Below are 18,254 nucleotides of genomic sequence, written 5' to 3'. Positions count from 1 at the left end.
GCTCTTGACTGTGGATGTGACATGACCAGTTGCTTCGGGTCCATATTGCCTTGATTTATCAGTATTGATGGATTCTAACCTGCACTCGGGATCCAAATAAACCCTTACCCTTCAGGTTGTTTTTGCTGGGGCGTTCAGCACAACAGGAAAGGAATCTAGTCTCAGGGTCAAGACCAAGAGGACCCGGCTTTTTATAGTAATCCCTGACAGGAAAAAAACACAGTTGGCCTCAGTAGGCGGGAAGAATTCTCTCTTTCAGTCTTTCTGTTCCACAACAAACTGTAAACTGATTGGACTAAGTATTTCTCAGAAACCCAAAGCTTAATCTATTGAAGAACAAACAAATGCAAAATGAGACCTTTGTCAGACCCCATGAGGATGGCAAAGCACTCCACTGACTTGGGAGGGGGGTGAGATTAGCCCATCAGTAGATATGTATTTGATATCACTGTGTGGAAAGAAGGAAGAAGGCTGACCCCCCCCCCTTCCTTCATCTTTGCTCATTGTAAGAATTGACCTGTGTACTTTGATCAGACACTGTCCTCAGTGCCACTTCATATGTCTTCCCTTCTCTGTGTCCCCTCTCCAAGCTTCGTCAACACAGTGCCTTTGTTTCACTGTACCACAAGCATTCCCGGCACCTTAGACGTCTACAACTGTTGTTCAGAACAGCTGTAGAGTAAGTTGAAAGTTGAACCTAAGGAGTGGATATTATAGTCACGTGTTTCTTCTGGGATTAGCATGCCTGACTGCACCCCAGTGTCTCCATGATCTAGTTGGATGATTCTGACCAACTATTGAAGTTTTCTCTTGTTCTCGCATATAAAATGCAATAGCAATATCACCTACTCTCTAGCATTGTTATATAGAGTAGACGAAGGTGCCCATGAGGTCTCAAGCACTGGCCTCTGTAACTCTCGTTTTGCCATTGCCTTTCTTGCCTGCATGTTTCCTACATGCTTGCTGAATTGTGTTTTCCATCATGTTGTTCTCATGCATAGTTAAGAAGATTAAATTCTTGGTAAGAAAAACAACGTACAGAAGGGCCATCACTGCCATGTCCTGCCCTCTGTATTTAATCTCCGAACACTTCAGCTGTTCCTTTTGCTCTTAGCCTCTGTGCAGCCATATTGCACAGTTACATGACCACTGCTTTAGAGTTTCCTATGCTGTGGTCCACCTTCCTGAATATACCCATGCCTGGCTCTTTGTTGTCCGCTCCCTCCACTGAGTGTCTGTTGTCATTAAGGGACTAGACATGGAGCTGGTAGTCAGCCATTTGTGTATAACTTGCACTTGTGGAGATCAAGGTTATCTTGCCGTTTGCTTTATTTCCTGTTTGTAGCCCCAATCCATCAATAGTCTCTTCCCGGAATTGTAACTCCCGGTTTGTTGTCCGGGTGGCAGCCCTCTCGGCTTGCCGCTTTCTCCATTTTCGGTTATGTTCTGTACTGTCCACCTGGCCTGAGGGGTGCCATGTGCAGCATCCTTACTCTCATTGGCCCCCAGCAGATTTCCTTCACCTGTCTCCCATAGAGTTCTGTTCTCTGGGTCCCATGGTATTATTTTCCTTAAGCTCTCAGGTATTGAGAAACCTGGGAGAGTTTGTGTGTCTGCAAATCCCTTTGAGGGTTTCTCACATGGCTCAGTTTCCTGGAAATTGAACTCTAGTTTGAAGGTCATTTTTCCTCAGAATTTTCATGTGCCGTCTCCACCGTCTTTCAGTGTTTGCTAATTGCATTTCTTGCTTCTATTATTCAGCTATTGAAGAACCCTTAGTTCTCCATTTTAAGCCCCTCCTTCTCTCTCTCTCTCCCTTCCCCTTCTCCTATCTCTGTCTGTCTCTCACATACATACATGGCATGTCTATGTTAGAAATACACAATTATCTTACCTACACAACCATACAACAGATATAATACAAACATAAGCTTCCTTCTTGGAACACTGATGGGCAATTTTCTCCATATTATAATCCAAATTTTTAATTGATTTTTTTTAAAATTTCTGTACTCTCATTTCCAAATCACTCCTTTTGAGTATCATCCCATATTTCCTCTTTGTCTTGACTAGTGGTGTTCTTTTTGCTCTGGTGCCATGGGCTGTATTAGGCACCGGGCAACTTGCAAAGGTGACATAGGATTGAAGCTTCAATTTTGTTCTCAGTCTTATTAAATGCAACATGAAAATGCTCACCTTCCAATTCATATATATTATTCTACATTCCTCTCCTGAAACCCATTTTCTCTCTTAGTATTTTAATATTATCTTGACTTTTCTTAACCCTTTTGGATGAGTGACTGCACTTGCCTTTTTCAACTTGGGGAAAAACATAAAGGCCAGAGAAGAGAACTGTAATGCACTGAGTCATTGCATCAGGGGACCATTTACTCTCAGAACATCCAAAGCGAGTGCAGGAGCGTAGGTTCACAGGTGGTCTGCTGCAGTGAGTCAAGGCTCAGAGGCGGAGGGTTTGACTGCAGCACACTCTTAAAGCAGGCTTCCTTCACAGATGCTCTGAGCACACGGCCAAGCGCTGTAAAGCACAGTTCTAGCCTGTGGAGTGTAGCACACCTCCCCCCGGGCACCTTGGGAATGTCAGGAATCTTCCTAGAAGAGCCTTAGCTATATATTTACCAACACTACTGGCTACAGGACGTTTCAGTGGTAGGTTTCTGGATATCTACTTAATGCTCTTGCCTCTCTCTTTGCCTCAAGCACTGTAAGAAGTGACCCGTGTACTGTGTAATTTTCTGTGCTCTTTATATTAATGAATATAGCAGTATGGTCTGTCTGTCAACATGAGACGGTGCTGTGTCTAACATACAAAGACATGAAAGAGGTGGTATTTAAAATCTCCGTAAACACACCCCATTTCAATAATTTCAGTCACTTGCTCATTTGCTTTTGAGAGACGGTCTCACACTGTAGTGTGGGCTGACCTCAAACTCTGAATGATCCCCCTGCCTCAGCCACTTGAGTGTGAGATTTCTGGCATGAAGCAGCACTCCTGGCTTCAGTCATTTCTGTAAGATTTCTTCTTCTTTTTTTTTTTTTTTTTGTTGTTGTTGTTTTTTTGTTTTTGTTTTTGTTTTTGTTTTTCAAGACAGGGTTTCCCTGTAGCTTTGGAGATTGTCCTGGAACTCACTCTATAGAACATGCTGGCCTCGAACTCACAGACATCTGCCTGCCTCTACCTTCCAAGTGCTGAGATTAAAGGTGTGCGCCACCACTGCCCGACTTCTGTAAGATTTCTACTGTGTTCTGTGACTGGCCTGTGCTCCTGCGTGTTCATCAAAGTGTGGGACTTACTTCTCTGGATTTTGTCCCCTGCTTCAGTGCTTCTGGCATCTCTACCACCAGCACTGCTCATCATAATATGTCATCCTATTACATCCCAGTGGTTTTTAATAAAATAACAGCAGGCTGCATTAGTACTTACACTTACTCCAAATGAAATTATAGACTCACCGATTGTCAATATAGTTGATGTTGTTCCTCTAATCTGCCTGTCAGTTTGCTACTTCCTGTTATTTTTCAGAGAGCCCTATCTTAAAGCAGATGTGTTCAGTGAGAGATGTGGAATGTTTGCTCATAGTGTCACCCTCCGGTGCTCATATCATGAGTCTTCCCAGGATTGAAGCTGCATATCCTTCCAATGTTTTTCATGTTCACTGTCTCTTGTTGATTCTTCTCATTCATTATGTCTTATGGCCATATCATAGGACTTACTGTTTCGCTCAGGGTGGACTTCAAGCTCATGGGTGCTCAGTCTCCTCGCTGAGCTCCGTGTAGCTCTGATTCTAGGTACACTCTCCCAGCCTTCACTGTAGAGTTCTGTGTTCCATCCATTCTTCCACTGGTTCAGTATTTACTGTCCATTTCCTACCATGAACTTTCAAAACCTTAGTTTTATTTTTGTCTAATGTTTAGTGACTATCAAGAGTTTTTTGTGCCATTTGATCATTTTACATACCTCAAAATCCTTCAGAATATAAGTAGAAACTCAAGAAAACAAAATCTTCTTTCAAAACCTAGTTGAATAAAAGTACACTTAGGTGTTACTTATGGAACTACTTATCACTTTCAGATTTTAATCACTAGCAGACATGATGTTGAGTAATCTGTCCATCAAAGTGAGAACAAAGCTAAATCCTTGGGTATTTTTGGTACCTGAGTATTTTTGTTTTGTTGTGGTGGTGAGATAGGATCTTAGCAAGTGGTCGAGGCTCTCCTGGAATCAGAGCCATCTTACTTCAGCCTCCAAAGTGCTGAGTGACAGGCAGACACCACCATGCCCACCTCCTGCATGACTTTCAGAAGCCATAGGAACACCCTCTACATTGTGCTTGGCCTATTCCAGTGCTGTGTAATTCTGGCCTGGGCACCACCTTATCTGTAGCCAGTGAGATAGGGCATGTTATATGAAGCAGTTTATTGCTTGTGAATAGACAGTAAAAGACAAGACAAGAGGCATTGATTTTGAGCTGATCCCCCAAGGCTCAGGAAAAAAAAAAAAAATGCCCTAAGATGGATAGAGTCCCATGCCACACTTGAGCCACAGCTGAGGGATCGCTCCTACGAGGTAGTCAGCCACCCAAGGTTACATACCTCAGGGACATGTGTCCAGTTGGGTCAAAGTGTCAAAAGACATCCTGTTTCCAGAGGGAAGCTCAGCCAGTCTTTCCTTATGTAAGGATGCTTCTGCCTCGGGGAACCTTCTACAGTTAACTATAAAAGGGGAGGAGCCTGCCAATGCTCGGCCAGTGGAGAAATGCCCTGCATGTTCCAAACCTAAACTTCAGCATTCAGGTGATGGATTTTGCTTCTTAAAATTTAAGCAAATCTTAGAATTTACTTCTAAACCAACAAAAAACAAACAAACAAACAAACAAACAACAAAAAAAAACCCAACTGTTTCCCCATGTCATCCCTCATTGAAAGTTACAATTATTTTCATAATTCAGTAAAAAACAGAAAGGTCAGAGTCATCTCCCAGATTGCAAGCCAGTTTCACAGGCATGAAGGAATGCCTGATACTCAGTCATGTGTCATGCTGGGAAGATAGTTCCCACCCAGAGTTTACACTGGTGACTGGTGTTTCTACATGAGAACCCGGGAGCAGCTTGAGAGCTCCTGGCAGCTCTGCTCCGTTATCCCCATCAAATGTTTCTCTGTCCCTGAAGGCTTTGGTGGTGAGATAGGGCTCTCCCCTCTTCCTTACCAGACTCTTAGAAAGTTTGGGTTTTGGTATGCACTGGTAAGAAGCACCTAGGCAAACTATCTAATACTTTGACATGTTATTTGTAACCAAGTAAAATATATTTTTGGTGATAGAATTACATTGCGTCAGTTTCCATAATGTCTTCTCACTTCATCCACAGGAGTGTATTTTTCATTTCCTTCATGTCTCATGATTTGCACACTGTGTGCTCTAGTTTCTTACATTATTTCCTTACATGAAGAGGAAGGTGCTTTTTTGTGTTTGTTTGGTGTTTATCTTTTTTTCTTCTTTGCTTTCCTCTTGCCTGGTTAGTAGATTAAAATAAAAAGCTAGTAAATGGTTAGTAGATTAAAATAAAAAGCTAATAAGCTAGAAGACAGATTTAACCTGTCACCATTCCTGTGTCTGTAGGAGGGTGTCCCACGCTCACTCCTGCCTTCCTCCCCGTATCAAAAACAAAGTGAGCATCCCTGTTTGCACCATTGGGGAATGCATTCCATTGCCACATCTTGATGCGTGTCACCATTTTTTGTCACAGATGTGACAGAATTACAGCTGCTTTTTATTTGGTCTTCTAAAGAGCCAAAGATGTTCAAGGATTCCGTGTGCTCAGGCTTCCCCAGGCTGTCGTTTGTCGCTTGGAATGGAGACCTAATTTGCAACAGATACAAAACTATTTGTCATTTTGCAGCTTTGCCAAAAATAAATGAAAGTATTAAGGACTACATCTCTGAGCAGCTGTTAATAATGAGAGGGGGACTGTTGAGGAGAAACTGCATAAGGACGTGGACCACGCGTGCCGTTGCCTTTCACAGAAACATCACAAGATTCCAAATATCAGCAAAGCCGAATGGTGCTCTCACTGTGTCAAAGGAGACAACACCTGTCTTCTGCTGTAGTTAGCATTTTAAACAGACCTGTCCTTGTCACGTTGGAGCTGTAGTCTCTTAACACCGTATTTTTAAAGCAAGTTATGCTGGTTGGCATTTTATATATCCAGAGTGGCTGGGGACAGCCTTTAAGCGCTGACTTTAAAATGTTACAGTCCTTTATAACCTCCTCTTCCCCCATTGAGAAGGAGAGGAGGACTCCATTTGTTGTGAACAGCTTTGCTCAGCCCTTCTGAGGGAAGTGATTCCCATTCATTCTTATGTGTGCATGGCCAAACTAATAGAAAATATTCACATGTTCACTTTAATTAGAATGTATGCATTCCATATTTGTTTAATTGGAATACATTTAATTATATATGTGTCCTAATTAAAAAGAACATTTGAATAACTTCGAGGGCTAGAGATAGTTAGAGCAGAATAATTGGAAACTTCCCACATATGTGACATAAAATGGCTTTTAAGGGGTTTAATTTTCCCATTCTACACTCTACGACCAAATTACTGTATTTTATAAAACCACACTGTGAGCAAATTGCCAGTGCTCGTGGCTCCTGTCCTTTGCCATCCTGAAATTCTAACCTTCCTTGCCAAGATTTTAAATGAATGACTGGAGAGGGTTATTTTAAGTTATGATTATACCAAATAAATTAGTCACTCGCCAATTTGAATTTTGAGCCTTTGCTTTTCAGTTGGATATGTGGGACCTGCAGAGAATGAGAGAGTTTACCAACTGGAAATACCGTCTTTATCCTTGTATAGTAAATAAAATTCTAAAAATACACTCTCCCTAGTGTAGCTCTCATCACATAGTAACCTCTCTTTCCCACAGATGATCTCGTTGTTTTCAAATGCCTAGACATGTGCACAGGCTCTGTCCCCAAGGATGGCGGTTGGATGTGGCTATGGTCACTAATGATGGAAAATTGTTAGCATGTGCGAGCTGTTCCAGCGACCCTTAACTGAAATAAATGTGGTCTGAAGTCCATCTCCTTAAGGACAGGTGTCCGTTTCACAGTTGGCACTCTCCAAATTGGCCCGGTGATTAAGTGGGCACGGACACAGCTCTAACCTTTAGCTCCCAGAGATGGGTCCCCTAGGAAATGATTAAGGTGCACCTGCAGAGCTGGATCACAACAGCTGTGTCACTCCTGCAGCCTGGGTTGTAACTTCATTACAGAGCATTTGGGGATGTCCATGCACTGTGCTCCTGTGCCAAAATCCTCCCCTGAACAGGCCGACAGCCCTCTTCATTAATGGGAAAGTCACAGGAGTGCTGCCGCTGGATAGTTGGTGTCTCACAGTCTCAGGATCAAGTCCAGGTGTCCCTTAGCTGTCTTAGATGAGTACAGCGCGTGGACAGGTTCATTTCAGTATTCCCACCTATGACAGTCTTCCCCCATGTTGAAAAATCCCAGCTATTTTCAGTAATGTTTTATGTGTGTGGAATCTAAATCAAATCAAACTTGATCACAGTAGAACAGAAATTATCCTTCGGCATAAATTTTAATGCCCCCGCATCTGTAATTAAACTATTTTACTTAATAATATAAAAAGTCAAATAGATATTAAGCACTTAATTACCATTTTGCCACTTCTCAGTTATGAGATCAATGCAAAATAAATTTTAAAATAATATGAAACTTGTTTACCTAGCTGTTGGTTTGTTTGTTTTTTAATCACATTTTTTTATATGCAGTACTTTTTTTTCTTACTTTTTCTCTTTGGGAATAAATACTTTTGTCATTCCATATTGATTTTGTTTGTGTACCAGTCTACAGATGGGAATTTACCTTTGTTTATTTCATATACTTCCGATCAATTCCAACTCATGCCCAATTATATTACACTAAATTAACATAATTCAACAGATGTTGATATTTAAATGTTTTCTGGCATTCAAATCTTGGACAGCTGTATTAGAGCTTGGGGAAAAGGCAAACATTTAGAGTTAAATGCTGAACATATGCTTAAATTACTAATTAGAAAGATGGAATGAAAACTATGTGTTCTCCTTCCTAAGGACAATAAACCTCAGATAAAAATTTTTGTAATTTTTTTTTTTTTGTTGTAACAGCAGGTTATTGTATGGGGCAAGCTCCCAAACTAGATGACACAGTCAGGCTTCATGGATAACTTAATTGAATTTTAAATTTAGTCCCTACAAACAATGAATTGTCTGTTTCTCAGGGTCTGGAAGGACCTATAATGACCTCATACTTGAAACTTAAGGACCAAAAGATAAAATCTGGTTTGGGCTAAAAGCAGATTTTAGTGTTTTATCATGAAAAATGTTTATATATGGAGAAATGCTAAGAAAAGTTGAAACTCATATATATCTATCAGCAGCTGTCTTAGAGAAGCATCAGTGTGTGCATAGGCTAATGAATCAAACAACACTCACCAAGGAAGTACAAATGGTCCACACACAAGAACATGTTCAGCATCTCCACCCATCAGAGAAAAGTATAAACCGAAACTTCGTGGAACCCAGCTTACTCCAGTCAGAATGGCTGTGAGGAAGAAAACCATGGCGACGAATGCAGGCACGGGTGCTAGAGAGGAGAAAGAACCATAACAGAGCATCACATTTACTTCAGCAATAAAAGTCATTCGTTAGCGGTATGGATGTACATGTTCAGCGCCTTATTTTCTCACCAGCTGCAAACCCTCACCACCTGTCATGATTTAAACTTGAATGTGTCAGTCCACCTCTGTAAAATAGCAAGCTCTCTTTTATTACCATGTGTTCATTCTGTGAAGCCATCCGTTTTCTTGGGACATTTCTTTACATGTGTATCATGAACTTTGTGTCCACTGTCCTCACCGTCCTCTTAGCACTCCAGACCGCCTCCTTCTGGTTGCCACACTCTTCCCAAATGAACTTGCTCCACCAATGAAACAAGTATGTGCTATCTATCCCTTTCAGGGGTACTTCCTAGTTCCATTTTTCTGTATTGGTGTCATTTTATTCCTTATGAAAACCCCATGGTGTCTGGGTACCATATTGTCTGTGCTCACGCCTCCATTGGTAGATAGAGAGGCTGATGCCATCATTTGGCTTTTGTGGGTGATGCTGCAGTAAGCTCAGGAGTGCATGGATCCCGTGGTGTGCTGGCTGGGATTTCTTGTGTGTGTACCCAGAAGTGGAACAGCTGGGTTCATCTGGTTTTAGTTTTTTGAGGCACCTCCAGAATGATTCCCATAGTGGCCGTACTAACTTACATTCCCACCAACACTGTGTTAGGGCTCTTTCTCCTCTCACTCAGCCTTCCTTTCCTGCATTAGTGCTTGTTTTCTTCCTCACAGCCGCTCTGACTGGAGTAAGCTGGAATTTCTGTGACGTTTTGATTTACATTTTTTCTGATGGCTAAAGATGTTAAAATGTGTTTTCATGTGTTGGCCATTTGTACTAACTTGGTGTTCAGTTCCTTAGTCCATTTCCTGATCAGATTATTTGACAAAGTCACAGTAACGGTAATTAACATGCATGAATATACATCCTGGTCACACAGTTCCTTGGTGATTTCATTCTTTAATGTCTTTAATTCCTTATAATTATTCATTCTCCTTCCATATGTGTCCTTTTTCTTTGGTTTGTTGTTGTTGTTGTTGTTGAAGATGTCAAATTGGACCCAAAACCTAGAAGGTTTTGGAAAGAGATCAGTGATTTGTGTTTCCTGCCTTTTGGCATGAATTTGGGAAATCTGAATGCACAAGACAAAGGGGGAGTCAAGTTGACTGTCCTTGAATAGCACCACCTGTGACACAGGGCTTTTCCTGTGTCACTCAGTGTGATAGCCCCTACCTGTGACACAGGGCTTTTCCTGTGTCACTCAGTGTGATAGCCCCACCTGTGACACAGGGCTTTTCCTGTGTCACTCAGTGTGATAGCCCCACCTGTGACACAGGGCTTTTCCTGTGTCACTCTGTGCTGTTCTCACCTTGTGCTCTTGTAATTGGCATTTTAGATGGAGTGAGCTAAATGCCCTCAGGTTCCTCTTTTGTGCCATTCTGTTCAGAAAGGGACACGTATACATTGTCATTGCTTCGGCTCTTTGTGTGCTGTGTTGGCTGTGGTGATCGGGGCCACATACTTGATGAAGACTGACAACATGGTGATAAAATAGTTCTCTCGTTTGGGTTTTTTCCATGTAGGATTGCTTCTGTGAAGAATTTCTCCTCTCCGATCACTTGAATACTGTGTGGTAAAGATGATGCAGAGAAAGCCTCATGAATACTTGTCTGGCCTTTAGCTTCAGTTTGCAGGGCTGAGTGTATCGGTTTAGACACAGATGGTGTGTTTCTGTTCATCAGGTGTTATCCTAATCAGGTATTGCTACAGTGTCCCACCTGGGGCAAATGTTTCTGTTCACTCCAGAGTGTTGGTTTAATGGTAGCTTTGCTTGTCTCAAGTGGAAACAATTTAGATTGTCAGGGCACTGTTTTGTTTCTGGATCCTCTGGAGGAAACAAATTAGGATCTCTTCTTCCTGTGTTCCCAGTAGAAAGTGTGATCTGTAATGATAGTGCTAGCTCAGATTCAGAACATCATCGGGGCTTTCCTTCATCTGTCCTAATGTGTCTGTTTTTGAATGACATTAAAGGTGTTCCATCTCAAGGGCATGGGAATTCTTATTTTAGATGATAATACCAATATTAAAATAGCTTTTTCCCTTTTCCTGTTTATTTTGCACATAGAAAATATTTTACTGGGAATATACATTTTTCTATGTTGAAAGTAAGTACAAGTATTTTCTACTAGTAAATATTTGAGTCTATAGTCCCAGTAGTTTCATTTTTTTCAGTGATATCTTTATTTTAATTACTATTTTGTCTTATAGCATAAAATATCTTAAGGTTCCACAATCAAATATTTATAAGAAGTATTTTTCAAAAAAAAAAATTCAGCTCCCATTTCTCCCTGAATTTACACACACACACGCACACGCACACACACACACACATTTTGATTAGGTTTGGTTTAAATGTATTCTCATTTTGGTTTTGTCCTCCATCTCTTGTTCAGACAAGTGGACAGATGCCCATCCCTGCCTTCCTAGTGCCTCCACTGTTCTTACTCTTTGTCTGGCATACTTTTGGAACTCTGAAGACAGCTTGTTCTCTCTGGTAACTGTTCTGCCTCGTGCTGCCCGCTCTCCGCTATGATCATAACTCCTCAGCCTTTCTTGGGCCTCTTCCAAGCATCCCGTTTTATTTGCTAATATTTGTGTATTTTTTTAATACGTGCTTGTGGGTGGGGGCCGGGGTGCTATGTGTATGAGTGCAGATGCCCCTGGAAACCAGAGGTGCCACATTCACTGGGGCTGCAGTGGCAAGTGGCTGTGAGCTGCCTGATGTGGGTGCCGGGAACCTCTGCAAGAGCGGCACGTGCTTCTAACTACTGAGCCATCTCTCCAGCCTCCAAATACTCAATTTTAATGTATCTTTACTTTGTTGATACATAAAGCCAGTCCTTGCTCTCCTGTGTATCCTTGAGTTCCTTGTATTTTATGTAACTAAAAGTATGGCAGAGCCTAGAGCAGTTCTCTTTGTCTCGTGCAGAGTCTCATCACAGGGCCTTACTGAGTGCATACCCAGAGGCTCACTGACTTGATCCTCACACGAGCTTTGTGACACTTGCCTTTTATTTTCCTCTGCATTTTCCTGAGCATTGTCCAAGGTGACAAATGCGTGGTCAGGTCTGTATTAGTCCCACGCTGCAGGGGCCATCTATTCCCAACTGATGTCTTTGGGGCTGTAATCTGAACCAGCGTGACAACCCTGGGCCCGACCCTGAGTGGAGGAGTGTAGACGGGGGATAGGCTAACTACCCAACTACGCTAAGGACGAGACCGAGACATCTGGTCATAACTGGAGGGCTCTCCTTCATACTGAAGGCCCTGGTTTATTGTTCCATCATTTTAAGTAACCATCCAAAAGTAGGGTAATGGTAGAAGACATCTATTATCATGTATAGAGGGCTGATAGGAAATATTTCCTTTAATCCTAGAGACATTCCTAAGTAGCCTGTACTCCAGCCCTCAGGCGCACCACACCATCTTGTCTCACTAGCCCTCTGGGTGGGTGTAGACTTGCCCTGGCCCAAGTCTTTTGTTATACATAATAGGAGCCATTCCCCACCAAGGCCTGACATCCCAACATCCCACTGTAATCAGCTAATATCTAAAAGACAATAGAAATTCTGAGCTCTTAGAACTGTGGCTGGGTAGAGCATATTTCCAAACTATTATGCAGACCCCAGTAGACAAAGAAGCAAGAATTAAGCCTGTCTTCTTAGGCTTGCACTCCTAACCACTGTCCGAGCTGCCTCTCAGGCTAGGGGGGTGGGGAGGGATGGAGGAGTGAATGCAGAACTGAGAAGGGGTCTTCCTGTGTAACCCAGACGGAGTCCCAGTGTCCTCAGCCTCCGGAATGCTGGGCGTATAGGTGTAATCCACCACACCCAACTTCTCACAAAAGCTGAAAGATTGAGTGCAATGATATATTTAATATATTTAATTCTCCTTGTTTTAAAATTTACCCTATGCAGCAGATCTCCTGATTATCCCCCTTACATATGAAGAAAAAGCAAAAAGTGTTGAATAATTTTCATAACTCAGTGGTAGATAATGTATTGATGTTGTTTCCCAAATCTTATTTCTAATCCCTGTGATGTTCTCTTGAGCTGGAGCTTATCTCTATGGTAGACATGTGTTTACAATGTACGAGCCCTGAGTGCAGCCCCCTCCATGATATGTGGCCAGGAAATGGGGGGGCAGGTGGTGGAGGGTGACCTGCTTATTAGCCTTCTACTTTGACATCTTAAACACTAATAAAATTGCCTTATTTGAGTCCAAAAATGTGCTAACATTTGAAATCACAACTCATTGAACAGCTGGTCATCTCAAATTTAATTTCCCAGATTTAAAAAACAAAAAAAGAAAAAAAAAACTGTATGTCTGCCAAAAGTCTATAAAGGGGAAAAGAAACAATAGTTTATATTTGAAAATGGTTCTCATAGCATGGTGTTTTTCTTCATGAGCTTTGAAAATAAATCTTTTAACACAATGAGTAATAGACCTGAATTGGAAAAGTTATAAAGGAAATTTGGTTCAAATATTTCAATGTCAAAAGTAGTCCCAAGTATGAAGTGACATGCTCTAGCTTTCCATATGTTTGGATTGCATTGAATTAGGAATGCTACCCTATTCTGCCTCCTGGCCATATTTACTTTCCCAGAGCTATTTGGATAAGAATTTCTGTAGAAGAGGAGGGACTACAAAGCCTACACTGAGATGCAAGATTCTGCAGAATGGCAACACCAGAGAGTAAGTGAGCACACAGGCATCATATCTCATAGCCTATGACACTCACCAAAGAAACTTAGCGTTTTCTTTCCACAAGTAAGCACACACATATTAGTGAAATTGGAACCAGTAAAAGTAAAGATTGTTTAAAAGACAAAACTCTTGTAAGCTCTGGGCAAGCCTGGTTAAATTTCATTCAATAACCATTTTATAAGCATATAACATTGACAAGGATACACTTGCTGAGGGAAATAGCCTTCAGTAAATCAGATGTGCCCCACCCCCTTTTATGGCATATAGTCTATGCAGAACACTTGTCCATGCTGTGGTCATGGTAGCTTATGGGAGAAGACACAATGTTTTGATTTTTTTTTTTTTCAGAGAGATGAGCAATTGTTTCTGCAGAGAGAGGTGGCAAGTCCGTTGATTCTCATAGACTTTCACTAGTAAGCAACCTAAATAAGGTTCAGCTAAGTTCAGTACCATGTGGTAGCACAAACATACTCCAAAGTAGATACCTGTGTCCATATGTCAGTAGTTTCAGACATCTGTCCTATTTCTCAGTAGCTATGTCAGTATAAAGATGGAAGGGGCTGCCAAGTTGTCCTTGCTTTTTGCCATCTTACTCAGCAAAATAACTTTAGACAGTGACATTACTGTGGCTCCTCTGAGTGGGCACAGTTACTGGACAAGGCATAAAACCAAAGCTGAGCTCAGTCTGAAGCCAGTGTGTCCCAGCCCAATCATGCAAGAAAATGCCAAAGGAGGCCTTGGAGAACAGGGCTATCTCTCTTGGAGAACGGGGGTGGGGGTGGGGTGGGGGGAAGGGCAGTATGGACAGACAAAGGGACTTCAAAAGAAAACACTGAAAAACAAGTATTTAAGTCCTCGTCCTATTAAAACAGATTGCTTGAAAGTTCCTCATAGTTGGTGTGCATTGGGGTCCAGAAGGAGCAGAGCTCGAGCCTACCCCTGTCTGTTCAGTTTAATCTGTGGAGACATATTGACACTGGGTAAGGGGGGGTGGACGTCTGAGTCTGGAGAGGGAGGGTCACACAGGGCTGCATTTCCCAGTGCTGTCCATCCCTCTGCCACCCAGGCTCTCCTCCAGTGACACCACAGACCCGCCTCACTTCTGTGCAGCTGATGCCCTGTCCAGGCGGATATTGTCCCAGATGACAGTGAGCGTTCTTGCCAAATGCCAGGGCCATGGTCACATCTGCTTGTCTCTCTCTGCAGCTTGTCCCGGGCTGCTTGGGAACACATTGTATCCAGGGGGCAGCTTTCGAAAGGCCTGATGCTCTGAAAAGACTCTAAACGCTTGCCGTGAAGAGACAAGCTCCCGTTGTCTTGCCTTTACTGTTATTGTGTTTGACGTGGCCTGCCTCGGTGCTGTCAGCCCCTGTCAAAGCCACGCTCTCCGGCAAGGTGCTTCTCCGTGGGCTTTGTCGTCGTTTTGTTTGATTATTCTTTCTTTCCTCCAGATGATAAGATGTCCCATTTCCTACTGTCAAACCATCTGAAAGGCTTGCTTGCAATAAACAATGGGGATTAGTCAGGCACAGTCTGCTTAAGCCACAAAACAAAACTAAAAGGCTTCTGGGTTCTGGCTTTCTTCTGTTTAATAAAACACCTCATGGGAAACCTCCTTTCCAGTCATCCTCAACAGAGAGATCAATCCAAGCAGAGTTCTCTCTTTATCCTTTCCACAGAGATGACAGGAGAGTCTAGACTGCAGCATAGAGTCATCCGCTCTTGGTCTCCTCCCTCTCTTCTGTAGCTGACACAGATACACTGATCTACTCATTGTCCATTTTTCGACAGGGCCTTACAAAAGGGTCTTAAGATAATCATGAAAACTTTAGATGTGTCCATGGGATATTGTATTGTTCCTAATACACCCCAGTGTCCCATACCAACCCCCGCTCCTAAACAGTCAAGCTCAGTGTGGTGTTTTGCAAAGACAGATGGCCGGCCAAGTAAGTAGTCTGAAGACACAGACTGCCTTTGTGACATTCGTTGATCTTAGAATCATAGCTGCTGTGTTAGCAGACCTAGCTGTTTGTAGCTGCCCCACTCTCCATGTCTGAAATGGGGTGAGAGGGGGCAGCCTGTGCTCTGATCAGCCCCCCAAGTCTCCCCACATGCAGGGCACTCATGTTCTGACGAGCTTTCCCGAGTCCACGGGCTTCTTCCTTCAGATCTTAGGTCTCGAGTCCATTGCCTCTGACTGTAGCCTCCATGCATGGTCATTTCCCCTTTGGGTGCCTGTCCTGGTTGGGCAGGAGAGGTGGATGAAGATGGTCCTGTTTGCTCTGTAAAGATTCACAAGCGTTTTAGAAGAGGGTGGTGTTCTTGAAGTCTGTCTCCCACAATCCTTGCTAATAAATTTTGAATTTGAGAAATGAAGTTTTAAAGACAAAATGGACGTGGGAGTACTTTTCATGCATTTAAATGCTAGGGCTATGACCACCTATTGCAAGAACCGTGTTGGGTATAAGTTAGGGTAGATGGGTAGAGTGTTTGCTGTACATGGCTGAGGAAATGAGCTAATATTCCAGACACCCACATAAGAAGTCGGGCACGATATCCCAGGTCTGTGACCGCTGTGCCCAGACAGAAGAGGAAGGCAGATTCCCAGTACTCACAAGTAAACACCCTGGCATTCCTGTGCCATAGCTGAGTTGTCTGGTGTACACCATGGAGAAGGTAACCCTGATCCTAGGCTTTGGGAAAGAGAGCTTTTAAAGTGGACGAAAGTATGTGAAAGCGGGCCTAGGAAAGAGCTCAGTTGATAAAATGATTTTAGTGTGTGGGTGTAAGGAAGGGCCTGAGCTTCATCACCCAGGCGTAACAGCAGGACATGGTGGCTTGTGCCTGAGATCCTAGTGCTACAGAAGCTGCGACAGGCCGCTCCCCCGGGCCCTGGCCAGCCAGTCTAGCTCAGTCAGTGAGTCCAGGCCAGCAACAAATGAGAAGGTGGTCACTCTCCTGAGGAACTTCCTCTGAGGTAGACTTCTGGCCAATACACGTGTGCACATTCATGCATGTGTACCCATGGACACACATGCCAAAAATTAAATTCATGATTGTTATGAGAATATAAAATGGAAGTTTTGGAGTTTATTGACTTCACTAACAGGGATAAAGTGGCCATTACTGCACTTTCAGAGGAAAAGCCAGAGAAGCACGGTTGCATGAGGGATAAGGAAGACCTCTGATTTGCAAGTGCACTTGAAACGGGCTTTCCCACAGTCAGCCACTTGGACTTCAAGACCGTTACTTCACCTTTCTGTAGACAGGAACTGTTTCTTGTTGCTTCTCTCTGTACATTTGAGAGTTGTAGCATTATCCTGGTAGAATTAGAATTCAAAGAGTAGACTCCACAAGTATAGCTTTTCCATTAAAGAAAACCCCATGAAGGGTTTGTGTGTGTTTCATTCAAATGCTTAGCATGGTTAGCGCAGACTAGATGATGCAGTCCCCTCTAGTATTTGATAGAGCTGTCCCTGCCGCCTTCGTGACCACTCGTCATTACTTTGTAGTAAGAACTAAATGCCCCTTCCCGTCCTGTCCTCATTTCTTCTTCCCTGCTCTCTGCATTTTCACCACCTGTGTGAAAGCATGTGCTAGGTGCATAGTGCGCACTGCTAAATGTTTGCTGAACTAATTTTGTACAAAAATAATGGTTCTCTGTGGTTTCCTTACAATGATTAAAATTTTATCTGATTTTAAAAATAAGTGTTATCATAACCATTTATTTTCTTGAAATCATAAGGCAAGATTTCCCTCTTCAATCTAATAAATACATTACAGTTTTGTATGACAATAACCACTTGAGAGCAAAGCAAAAATTAACTGACTGAACTAGTTTTTTTAAATAGAGATTTATTCTATAACAAAGAAACACTGTGCAGTCAGTACAAAAGGAAAACCAGTAGATGCCTTTTTCTTGCTCAGCGATGTAGCAGATTTCATGCTATTTGTCTATTTCTGCCAACTGTATGACTTACCTCCCTCCTCATGGCTGTACCTATGTTTGAAACAGTTTGTTCAGATGTACACAGTTTGCTCAGCAATGGTATTCCATTATATTTAAACCTAAATATATGTGTATATAGTATAAGTATGTACCACTGTTTTAATTATATCACTTTTGTTCCCTTTTCATTTCTGATATGTCTGGTTGTTTTCAATTTGGATTGTTTCATACCTCATGAAACTACTAGAAGCCTCTTTGTAAACGAGTATGTGATTTAATAAATACATTTCATTTCTTTCTGCTCTGTGGTCTTCAGTCCCTATCCTAACCTCACATCAAGGGTTGTGGTCCTGGAAATGAGTGCAGAAACCGTCTTTGGCTTACAAAGTCTGAAGACTTTTAAATCCTTTCTTTCTTTGCATTAGCCCTTTTGGCTTCTAATTGAGCCATTATTTTTTAAAAACTTTTTTATTCTAGAAGACTAAAGTTAAACAGAGTTGGATAATTGTAACTGGTTCCAAAACTAACAAGGCTCACCCTGAGTTCTTGTATGTCTTGTCTTTACACGTAGCCTGAGATCAAGTTAGACTGTTGGGAGCAGCAGACAGGCATTCATGCATTCAAATTGTTGTCTCCTGACTAGTAAATAATTAAACATTTCTAATTGTATGAATTATAAGGACAGCATCACCATTTCCTTCCATCTATTTAAAATGTTTTAAAAGAATTCACTGCTGCATAATATCCGAAAAGAAATTGATCATACTTTTCCTGTAATAAATGTTGTCCTGACAGTAAAGCATTAGCAACCAATTGATAACCTAGCAACAATACTGTGATCTCTTTAGA

At 42.2% G+C, this 18,254-nt stretch overlaps 1 protein-coding gene across 8 annotated transcripts in view; it reads left to right on the top strand.

Moving 5' to 3' along the window:
- Gpatch2 (G-patch domain containing 2) overlaps positions 1–18,254 on the top strand; it is a 174,500-nt gene that overhangs the window by 117,597 nt on the left and 38,649 nt on the right. The gene's annotated exons all lie outside the window — the stretch shown is intronic.

Source organism: Cricetulus griseus, chromosome 5 (assembly GCF_003668045.3).
Source record: "Cricetulus griseus strain 17A/GY chromosome 5, alternate assembly CriGri-PICRH-1.0, whole genome shotgun sequence".
NCBI lineage: Eukaryota > Metazoa > Chordata > Mammalia > Rodentia > Cricetidae > Cricetulus > Cricetulus griseus.
The sequence above is the reverse complement of the archived record's forward strand: the minus strand, read 5'-3'. Positions and strand labels throughout refer to the sequence as shown.